Source organism: Apis cerana, linkage group LG13, assembly GCF_029169275.1.
Source record: "Apis cerana isolate GH-2021 linkage group LG13, AcerK_1.0, whole genome shotgun sequence".
In the NCBI taxonomy this organism is placed as follows: Eukaryota; Metazoa; Arthropoda; class Insecta; order Hymenoptera; family Apidae; genus Apis; species Apis cerana.
Genome location: NC_083864.1, coordinates 10,818,455 through 10,830,394, shown reverse-complemented (window position 1 = coordinate 10,830,394; position 11,940 = coordinate 10,818,455). Strand labels below are relative to the sequence as shown.

Here is an 11,940-nt window from a genome sequence, read left to right as displayed (position 1 = left end):
TTCTCAAGCTTTTCTTTTCTTCCTTCTTCTTCTTCTTCTTCTTCTTCTATTTTTTCTTTCTTTTCTCTCTTTTTTCTTTTTTGGCTGCGTGCAGCGTGCTCCGCACTTGTGTTACTCAGCATGGGGTCGGTAAAAATGTAAGAGCCTCTACTGCACACTCTCGCGTCTCGTGTAGATTGCATTTCAGTGAAATACGCTTTCGAGTATCAAAGATCTGTCCGGTTATTAATGATTCTTAATCGTGGAATACTTTGAGCGATAATCATCGTTATTCGTATAATTTAAGATATTGTATTATGATAATTAAGATATTGAATAGATGGTTCGATACAAAGTAATAAAATTAGAATAAAACGAGAGTTGAAAGATGGATACATGAGGGGACAAATTTGATCGAGAATTTAATTTAAGAAGAAATAAAATAATTGATTTTGAAATTTCAGATATTTATCTGTGCCTTTCCAGGCAAGATTCTCTCGTGTTCACACGCTGAGAATTCGAAACAATGTAAAAGTATTTTTTTTATTCTTTCGAGTGACAAGTAATTTAGAAGATTAGAGGGAAAGATTAAAATATAGCGCGTATAGTCACGTTAATCCTTTACAATGGGATCATATGTCTGAATGGATCCCAATGGTGACGGAAAAAATGATGACAATCCAACGGTTGATAAAAGTTAGGTTGGAACGTATTGTGCTGTCAGTTTCGTAAGATTTAAAAGGAATAATTGTACTATAAATGTTTTAACGGAGAAAGGAATAGGAAGATATTTCACAATCGTTCACTTATTCTATCGATTCGTTTGACAATATTTTCCAATGTAATTACGTATCGATGTTTTTATTTTTATTATCATATTTTTTCCCTACTTTTACGTATTATATTATCATAATATTTTCTTTTTTAATCGTTTCTCTACATTTTCATATCATATTACATTTTTGTATTTTACCATTATTTCTCTTGGGTTTCTAATCACTGAAAGAAATAACTGTTTATTTTCCATTGTTCAATTAACAATTAATTTCTTAACGATCATATTTCCGTTAACACGATTTTAACTATATAAAATTATTCGACATTTAATTAACACGATGTGCTTTAAGTGCTACGTGTACATCATACAATTTACGTTATTCAATTTCCATCGATGCGAAGACTTTTGTAAATAATCGTATCTGTCTGCCATTTTATTAGAGGCTGACAATAGGTCAAAATATAATTTAAAAATATAATTCGAACCGTTTGAACACATAATCGAAAATGTATCACTTTTCACCGACACCGTGTTCCCGAAGAACGACGCGAGGATAAAAAGAAGAACAAGAGCTTCCCTTGAAATTATAAACTGGAACGGGATTGCGAGATGTTTGCTTAGCTTACTATCTCGTGCCAAGGATAAAACTGGAATTCCTTCCTATTTCTTCTTTTTTAATTCGTTACAAACGATACAAGAAGCGGTATTACAGGCTTCGCAGATGTAACTCCTTCGTCAAAAATAATTCGCTGCCGTTTACAGGATTAAAATAATTAATTACTAATAACAGATCCTACATAATTATAATTAAGCATTATTTTGTCAAAAGTTCATGATCAACTTAATATTTTAACCAATGGTACAACGATTCAGCTTAGAATAATAATTTGATAAGCGAGGATTAGAATGAATGAAAAATAAGATTATCTTTAAACGTACATTTCCAGCATATTGCAACGTAGAGTCTTGAGAGACAGGATTACGTAAAAGCAAATCCATTTCAATTTCAATCGATTTACCGATCAGGAGATTACCGATAGAATCAGATTGGCAGATTTGATCTGAAATTGAAGCGACGTGCAAACATTTCGAGATTAACTGAAATCTGAAAATACGATTTTTTATCGTAATAATACTTAATAATCTGAAATCATATTATTTTTTTTTCCTGTAAATATTTATCGGAAGAAACACACATAAAATCGATCTTTGAATATTATTTTTTGCATTTGAATCTTTTAATCGTATCCTTACAAAAAAAAAACAATCGTGAGATTAAAGAAACGGAATTTCCCTCGTGATATTCGCAAAGATCATTAGTACTGTGTAAGAAGAATAACGGAAGTGCGCGAGAAGAAGACAAGGAAAGGATGAGAAAGAATAGACGAATTCTAGTCGATTGTTCCCGTTGAATGGGGCACCTTGCTTGCTCTTGCACCGGTCTCCTCTCCCTGTGGCTGCAGGTGAGCTCAAAATTTCGACGACAATGAACCGGAATAACGACTTTCCAAAGGGTCTGTACAATACCCACAATAGGGAATACCTTCTAAAAAGTCCTGTCATTGTCAATTTTCCATAAGGACAATCGAGCCTTTCGTGAAAAGATAATAATTCGACGACCACGAATCTCGTGTTGCCCTCGTATTTTGAGAGAGTGACATTTGATTTCATCAATTCCCCTCCCTCTTCTATTCAATGATCCGAGAAGAACAAGTGAATATTTGTCTTTACTGATACTTATTTTTTAATTTACCCATGGATTGAATCATCATCGAGCATAACAAAATTTAACATTTCTTCGCTTTTTCCAGATATTTTGAAATATTTTCATTGATTGCAAATTTAGAAAAAAGAAAAGAAAAAAAATTTTAAAAGAAAATATGTGGAAATAATTTTATAAAGAAATTATAAAACAAGTTGGAGTAGGTAATGTGATACAATACGGATATTTAATATTTCGAAATATTCACGCTGTTTCGCGTGAATCAGTTATTATTGAATAGATTATGACTATTTTTGTTTCAGTTTAATAAACCATTCATCGATTCTTCGTCACATTTTTTCCCCATCTTTTTCTTTGTTACCATAATGTTTCTCGTTAAAATATATACGAAAATTTCATGTACAACGTAAGATCGTGTAATTGCGAACATTGCTAAGTTTTTATAACATATCCGTCGATTCGAAATAAGATTTTTTTTATTAATTCAAAGAAGAAATCGAACGTTTAAAGATTTATTACGTGGATCGACAATAGGCATAACTTGTCAAATCGCAGAAATTAACGATCGTCCAAGTGAATGAAAAGAAAATAAAAAAAAGGGGAGGGGAAAAAAGGATGGATGGATCGAAAGAGAAAGCTCGTATTTGAATAAGCCCAACTTCTTTTTATGAAAAGAAAAGAAAGAAACGTGTCGCAATCGGTACGTTCGAAGCCGAGTTCCATACGTTAGTCGAAGAATGATGGCGAATCGTGGCGATCGTGAAGCGAAATGGCAAAGGTTGGCATTAAATACTTTGGTCGATCGAAAAAAAAAAAGATGGAAGAATATGGGATTTGAAATAATTGAACGTTGCCGATAAATTAAAATAGTCATCGTATCTAAAGAGATAATCTCGAATCTTAATTCCATTCATTTACACGAGATGTGCGTTTTTGCCAAGTCATCTTAGGTATATAAGAATGCATTTCGACAATGAGCAAACTCTTCGCAAAAAACTACGATCATATTTGGCGCACGCTGATCGATAATCGACGTATCCCTTATCCATCGTCTCCTGCTCGAAACTCATTAAAAATATACATATACCTGCCCATGTTTATGCAGCCATGTAACAAGGAACGAGAACAACGTTTCTATATGCATTTATGTGCAACAATCGCAACTTCTACGTGGCTTTATCGTCGCCAATGCCAAAATACAAATTTTTGCCATTTTTTAGATAAATAATAATATTTTATTGTTACGTATACGATATCTTTATATCTTGTTCCTTTAACGGATTTACGTATATATATATTAATTATATATAAAATACAAAAAGAAGTAGAGATATTTAAAAAAAAAAACTTAATCTCTACAACATCTTAATAATATACCGAAGAAACACGTTTTTTTGAAGACTCGATTATGGAAATGAAAAGAAATTTGAAGTTTGCGTTAGACAAAGAGAGAGGGAGATAGAGCGAGACAAGTTAATCTCCGTTACACCGTCGCGCCACACAGCGGCGAGATCGCATTTATGATTACGGAAAAATTTAAATTTTACGAAACGGATACACACCGCATCATCATCACCACCATCATCATCTCGATTAAGTGATTTCGAGTGTAAAAGCAAGGACGTGCAACGGTCAATCGGTGATACGTGAGTATACTTATACTTACGTAGTCGATTGTACACTTAAATGCACGGATTTACGGGTGTTGAACACCGAACACCGGAAATCCTTGACTAGTGTTGACGCGTGCATCGAGATGATTGCACTAAATACACGCATAATTGTATTGTTACGCGTATCCATGTGAATTATAAACTGTTTAATATGTATACTTGGCACAAGGTTGAATTATTTCGCATGAATTTTGATTGAAACGGTACCGAATTATTTTTCAATCCTGTTACGTAGGTGGACGTAGATATAGTGGAAAGAATAATTTTTATCTTGTAACTCGATGTTGCGCACGAATTTAATATTTTAATTCGATTTAAAATCTAGTTAAAGGAGATAAAATAGTTTCGTCCTATTTTTGCACGTTTTTCTTCGTTGTTTCTTAGTTTTCATACTATAGATATTTAGTATTATTATTTTTAATATTAAATATTTTATTGTATTATGAATAAACACACACACACACACACATACACACACACGCACATCTGTTTAACACGATAATATAAAATTATATATTTATCACTCAAGGTTATAAACAATCACCACGACGATTGTCATTGATAGTTAAGATCATTTAAAAATGACGAATGATGATTGCGATCGTATAATTAGCTTTCAAGGCCATAAGATTCAAAAGCCATAAGATCATCGAGATCGTAATTGGTATCCAAAGTCATTCGAAAATCATAGGCATCATCGTGACATTAAGATTTATAATCATTTGAGAAATTATGATGTATGTGTTTTTTAATATTCATGGCCATCTTGACTATCAAAACTATTCAAAGGTTATGCGAGCTATCGAAAACGTGTTCATTAACGATCTTATGTGTATTACAATAAATATCATCGAAAATAGTCATCAAAGTTGTGTTATTACGCGTTAAAATATTTAATGGGATATACGAATATTAAAAATAATCATCAAACTCGTATCGCTAATAGTCGAAGTAAGAACAATTTTGTCAATTGTCATCGAAATTTTCTAAAACACGTATGAATAACGATGCGTTATCGATGGATGATGGTTGATTAATAATTTTGAACAGCAACGAATTTGAGAGACTCTGGTTTGAGAGTTGTTGGAGAAATTGCTCAAAGATGATGTTGCAAAAAAATACGTGTATCGTCACACGTTTGTGCGTATGTATATATACAATAAGAGGTGGAGGATATGATAAGAAATTATCATTCGGAGGCACGAACGACGAGCCCACACAATTATTCAGATTTCTTTATCATCCCTTAATTCACGCTTGTCACAAACACCGACACGCATGAGAAATTTTTAAATATACGAAGAATAAAATAATAATATGCGAATACAGTAAAGTGATTACATTATATTATTCAAATGAAAAACACGGGTGTATATGTATGATATATGCTTCGTTTACTTCGTATTATTATATACATTTATGAATACATTACGTGTGTAACTTGCGCGCATTATATTTAATTTTTCGTTATAAATTATTAATGCATTTAGTCGTAATCTCACTTTGTTATTTATTATATTTATAATTAATTTCGATACAAGGTTACGCGATAATTGGACTTATACGTGATAGAATAATATTTTATTTCGATATGAAAATTCATTCGTTCGAACAATAATGGATCGTTTTAAATCTTATTTAATTTTGCGATTACGAGGATTCGTCGTCAGTGTCACGTGGTCGTTCGAATTTATAGGAAATGTATTTGCATAAAATGTAGGTATAGGAGCGTAAAAATCGAGTTGAAAAGCAGATCGAGGCCGAGTTATAGACGTTGGTGGCGGTGGCGGTGGCGGTTGCGGCCGTGGGCATCGTTTTTGCGCGGGAAAGGTATTTTCGTTCGGCGGATCCGCTTTGTTGGTCCGCGCGTTAAAATATCTTTGTACGTTAGAAAGTGTTTGCGGCCGGGAGATATTTTAGGAGGCGAAAACGTTTCCACGGTGAGGTGAGGTCAACGGTGTCGCAGCGTAAAGAAGGAAACTACGAGTGATAAAAAGGTCGTAATGCATGTTAAGTGCGGAATTTCTGATACGATAATAAACATCCGACAACGAAATTCACAATCGTTCTCTGTGTGTACACCGCTTGACGGATGCGATGTAAAGTGAAAATAATTACCGGCTACGGATTGAAAATAAAATACGGAGATGAAATAAAAGCATTCGCGTTTCTCCGTTTCTCCGCAAACTATCGATGTACGTAAGTAAAGACCAAAGTACCAAAAGACCAAGTAGATTTTTCTTCCCAAAAAATGATCTTTTCTCTTGATCTTTTCTCTTCTCTTTCTTGTTAATATAATTAATTAATATTAATATGTTTATCCTTAATAAATGATAATAAAATGACGCACGTTTGATCTGTTTCGTATTTAAGCTAGTAACGAAAGAACAAAACTTGTTCTTATTCATAGGCGATAAGAATGATTACGCGCAAATGACAGCAGACTCATTGATGTACAGTCTGTGTATATGAAAATAAAAAAAAAAAGTACTGGTAATAAAGCAGAGTAAGTATATTTTTATAACTTCGTAATTCGTAATTTTGTCGATCGTTAATAAAAAATACGGGAAGAACAATTTTACTCGCGTTACGTTGGTTTTACTTTTATTTTTATTCTTTTTGACAAGGTGGAGAAATCAGTGGAAATAGTAAATAATCGACCAGATGTGAAGAACGTTGTCGAGAGGCTCGCAGATGAATAAACGCGAACAACACGTGGACTGAAAACGAGATCCGTGATAAATGGAAATGCTAGGATAGAATTCAAGGATAATGCTATAAATCTCACTTTCTTAATTTTTTCGCAACTTTGCGTTTCTTTCTCGTTATTTACTTATTATCGAGAGAGAAAAGTACAAGTAAATTGTAAGGAACGCATTCGATTTCTTTATCTTGGAATATGTGAAAATCTTGTACACAGCTGTCCTCGACCGAGTCTTCGAAATGATCGAAAACAAGCCGACGAGCACAGATGTGCGATCGCAAACTGAAATGCACGTGGAAAAATAAAGTATGACTCATACTCGATATTCAAACGTGGATCGTGCAAAACGAATAATGCCACGTACGAAAACTTTTATCACGTTCAGATTTCAACCAAATACTTTGTAAATAATCACTTGCGTCAATCTGCTCGAGATTTTAGATTGTATACTATTAGCGTGGTAAATCAAAAAGATATTCTTGTTGTGGAAGATAAATGTAAAGCTAACTTTATACGAGATAAAAAAAGAAGATACAAAAAGAAGATAAATCCATTTATAACAACTTTAAGCAAATTTTTGTTTTAACGCATCACTTGACGTATATTGAGTCTTATAATTCGAAAAAGTGTCAAAAGTTTGGATCTTTTTCTTGCAAGCTTTTTACATAATATTGTTATGTCCATATTACATCATTAAAAAAAAATAGAGAAAAACAGTAATAATAGTAATAAATTGCAAATAATAAATTACTCGATTCAAGCTTATTCTAGTACACCGCAAAAATTATTATATTTCATTTTCGTATTAAAATTTTTTTTTATCTAATATATTTTTACTTAATATGATTAAACATGTCGAGAAAAAATCAAAATTATCGAAATGATTCGATATTATCTATAATAAATGTATACGACTAAATATATAGATAATAATATTAGATAAAATATATTAGATAATAATATTGTAACGTTATTGTATTACTATAATATCCAAAAATAATTTCAATTAAAAAATTATTGCATATCTAATCTAATTTTAATTTTCCGATTTTTTTCTGTCTTAATACATATTAAAATTGTATCTTCATAAATATGTAGATATTCGTTAATGATGATAATTTGGAATAAATATAGCCTATAAAGTTAAATTTTATTATAGAGCTCAAAGCTTGTTTAATCTTTTAATTTTTTTTAAAAAGAAAAAAAATATCTTTGATTCGCTCGATTATTCGAAATTTTCTTCAATTTAGAGTTCTGAATGAAACTTAGTATTAAAATAACATATATTCACGATAGTATAAATATTTACTTGATATTTTATTCGAAATTTATTCACGTTCATCGAAGATAAGAATATTATTTTATTCGAAACGTTACTTCAATTTTATCCTTTTCGTTCCGTTAAACCGTATACCGTTTCATCCCGAACGTATAAAAATTAATTCATGAAATTATTTTTCAGTTTCTCAATCTCCTTCGTTACTATTATAAATATTATAGCGTAAAATATAGAAGCGTAACGGAAATAAATTATTTCGTATATTTTTAAAAGCAATCGCGTTATCTTTGTATAAAATAAGATTCAAAGAATTGAATTTTAGTTCCGTGCAAAATATGTGACGCAGGATCCTAAAAATATTGAATTTTCGAGGCAGGGGGATGTACAGGCATCGCGTTGTCATTACGATTGCGTTTAAAAGCAATAACGTAATTCGGTGAAGAAAAATTACGCAAAACCGGATAACTTTTGAGAAGAAAATGGTTCTTGGTAAATTTAAACAGATGTCCCAAGGAAACGATTTTCTTCTTGTAAATACATATGTGTTTTGAAGATGATTTTTTGTGATCCAACGAGAGATAGGGCATCTCACGTAAAACGTAACATTTCAAAGGGCGAGGGTCTTTATCGAAGAGGCGCCATTATCGCGACTTAAATGTTTGCCGTAGACGATACACAACTTTTCAGCCGGTTTGGATACGTATGTACACTTTACTCTAAAAATTCCTTTCGCTAGTACAACCAGGCTACTGCCGATAATATTTGTCTGTCCACATGCGTTTAATTTTTTTACGAGTACAACGCGATTTTTTTTCAATTTTTCGGTTAAACGTATTATTTTCTAACAAGTACAGTTTTTACAAAAATTTTTCATTACATTATATTTATTACATTATCATGCAAATAAGTAAATCTAGTGCAATCGACTAATATCAAATATTACACGTAGACGTTTTTCCTTCGAGTCACCCTGTATGTATAGATCATAATTCGTACAATTTCAAATTTTTCTCTCGATCGACGCGAGATTCCACGCGTGAATCTCGGAGATACGAATTAATTCGACGTATGCATCATTAAGGTAGTTAATTAATGGAGGATTCTCGGCGCGGAGAGGGCGACAGGTTTGTAGAGTTGGCAACGTCGCGATCCGTTAAAATGTAAACAACTCAGTGTGGTACAGCCTGGAAGAAAAGTTTAAAGGTTGCCGGACGAGATAGTCGAGCGTAAAACCTTGGACCGATGCCGAGCTATCTTGAATTAAATTTTTATCGGAAAAAAGATATACTTACTTACGTACTCCGAAACGAGATGGTCCTTGAGATTTTCTACTCGATCATCATTCTATTCATCGTTTATCTGAATTTGCTTTATCGGCTGATGTTAAATTGGCATTTAATATCGATGAATTTGGCTATAATGCAAAAACCTGATTTTTTATTCGATTAACTTAATTTTTCTTCCCGAATTAATTTTATATTCGATATTTACATATTTCTTTTCCTTTTTCTTTTTTTAATCCGATAAAATAAATCTATGAATCTAGATAACATTGCGAATAAATTGATTAATTTAGAATAGAGTAGAGATTATTTATGTATTTTTCGATCAAAATTTATTTGACTTGACGATTTTTAACGAATTATCGAATTAATAATTTATCACTAATAATCAACTGATAATCAACTCGATAATCAACCGAATAATAAACTTCTCGAACGATTTATTTGGTTTAAAAACATTATTTCGTGCTATGTTATGGAAATATTATAAATTGTGAAAGTTGCAGGTTCTCTTATCTAGAGTTACAAACATTCCTCCGATTTGATTAATCTGGGATTTTATCCGCGTAAAAAATCGGGAAATTAGGGGCGAAAAAGAAAAGAGGAAAAGGAAAAAAACGAAAGAAAGTGAACGTCGCAGGGGGGATCGTGTCGAAGAGACGAGGCTCGAGGATTGGAGAGAATATTTCGTTCGCAAAGTCACATGGACGGCCGCCATGTTTTTGTACAGTAAATTCGTATGTTTATCTCGGAAATTCATGAGCGTGCGAGAGAGAAAGGACTACAATAATAAGGGGTTTTTGGACGGGCTTGGTGAGAGGAGAGAAGGGGAAGAAGGGAAGAAAGGCCGGGACGAGATCGTTGGAGGTTGTGTGCCGGGCCCCAGGGAAGAGAGGATGAAGGGTGGAGAAAGAGAGTGGACGAGCAGGTCCTTAGATCCCTTGAAAAATGAATCTCCCACAGGTTCAGGGCCATCCCTGCTCCGATCGTCGATCCCAAAAAGGATCCCTAACCTGCGTCAAAATTCGATCGGGCAGAATTTTCATCTTTGTAAATGGATACTTTGACCGATACCGATCTACCAAATATGACGTATATCTCTCTCTCAACGCTGTTAGCTTCGTCGACAATGAAAACCGATCTCTTGGAACTGGCCATGTCAACTCGTGTCGCTCTTAATTGAGATTCGATAACAAACGTACGAATTGTTTAACACATATAACAATTGTCTTCCAGTTTTTTCATAATCATCTTCAACAAGATTGAAAAATGATTTTTCAATCTTATCTCTTATTTGTTGTTCCGTTTATTTTATATACAATATAATGTGGGAATACGATAAATACAAGTGCAATAATTCTTATACATAAGAGATTATCGTCAATTATTTGACTATAGGAATAAATCGTGCACAATTAACGATTTTACGCTTGGATAGCGTTAATAATACTTTAATATTGCCGCAAATTATTAGTATATATTTTGTATCGTTTCAAGATATTATTAACTAGAGAATGTTAAAGATAGAATTATAGAACACGTGAATTTTATATTCAACGATTTAAATTTAATTTTCAAAATGAAAAGTTGAAGTGTTGTAAATCACTTTAAAATTTTTAATTAATTAATTTTAAATTAATCGATATTTTTTTAAATCATATATTGCTTATCTCAGTGGAACAACGTGATAATTTTCTAAAAATGATATTTAGTAAACTTGACTTTTTAACTCGAATACATATTGTTAAATATGTTCATTTCTTAATTAAAATATATAAAATATTTTTTATTTTATATATACAATTATTTTCATTTATCGAAGAAGATTTTTTTTTTATTTTTTTTTATCATTTCTGAGCAAAAATATTTTATATATTTTAAATTAAAATTATATAATTTATAATTTTCTACATTATGTTATATTATTTCATATTATAGTTTCCCATATTAACAATTTATTTTTGTTATATCATTAATGTAACATATATAGATATATAAATATATATAATCAAAGAACTTTCTCTATTGGATCAAACTCTATATATCTAATCTAATCTCATTTTCCTTCAAACTTTCTACAATATTATCTACAAAACTTTTAAAATTTACAAAAAACTGTATATCATATTAGAATTCTCATTTCCTTACGTAATAATATATGATTAAAATTTTGTTTCACTCGCAAAATTTTCTACGTGATAAGTGTTGAGAAATTTAGAATTTCTTATCAGAGAAGAAGTATTTCTATAAAAAGAAAAATAAGCTTGAAAATGATTCCTACGTATTTCGCGCAAAATAACTGACTCATTCAAAAACAGATATTATATAAATACCAAGTAATCGAAATATAAGACAGAAAATATACGCAGTTGGATGAAATCGCTAACTCAGCATCTTTGCATGAAATTAAACTTTGCAACAAAATTGTGCGCGAATCGGACAGCAAATCGAGTAATGTTATCAACGTTTTGAAGATGCTGGATACGAGCGAAGAAACGAGTTTTTCGTGACACACATACCT

General features: G+C 31.8%; 1 long non-coding RNA gene across 2 annotated transcripts; it reads left to right on the top strand.

The window, feature by feature from the left end:
• The first annotated feature begins 4,634 nt into the window (after positions 1 to 4,634).
• Positions 4,635 to 7,741, top strand: LOC114578283 (uncharacterized). Of its 2 annotated transcripts, none has more exons than XR_009832496.1 (3): positions 4,635 to 6,348; positions 6,527 to 6,659; positions 6,781 to 7,741. It is a non-coding gene; the product is annotated as an uncharacterized LOC114578283 (long non-coding RNA). The 2 variants fall into 2 exon arrangements; XR_003699107.2 differs by having other exon boundaries at positions 4,637 to 6,352.
• Positions 7,742 to 11,940: the final 4,199 nt, after the last annotated feature.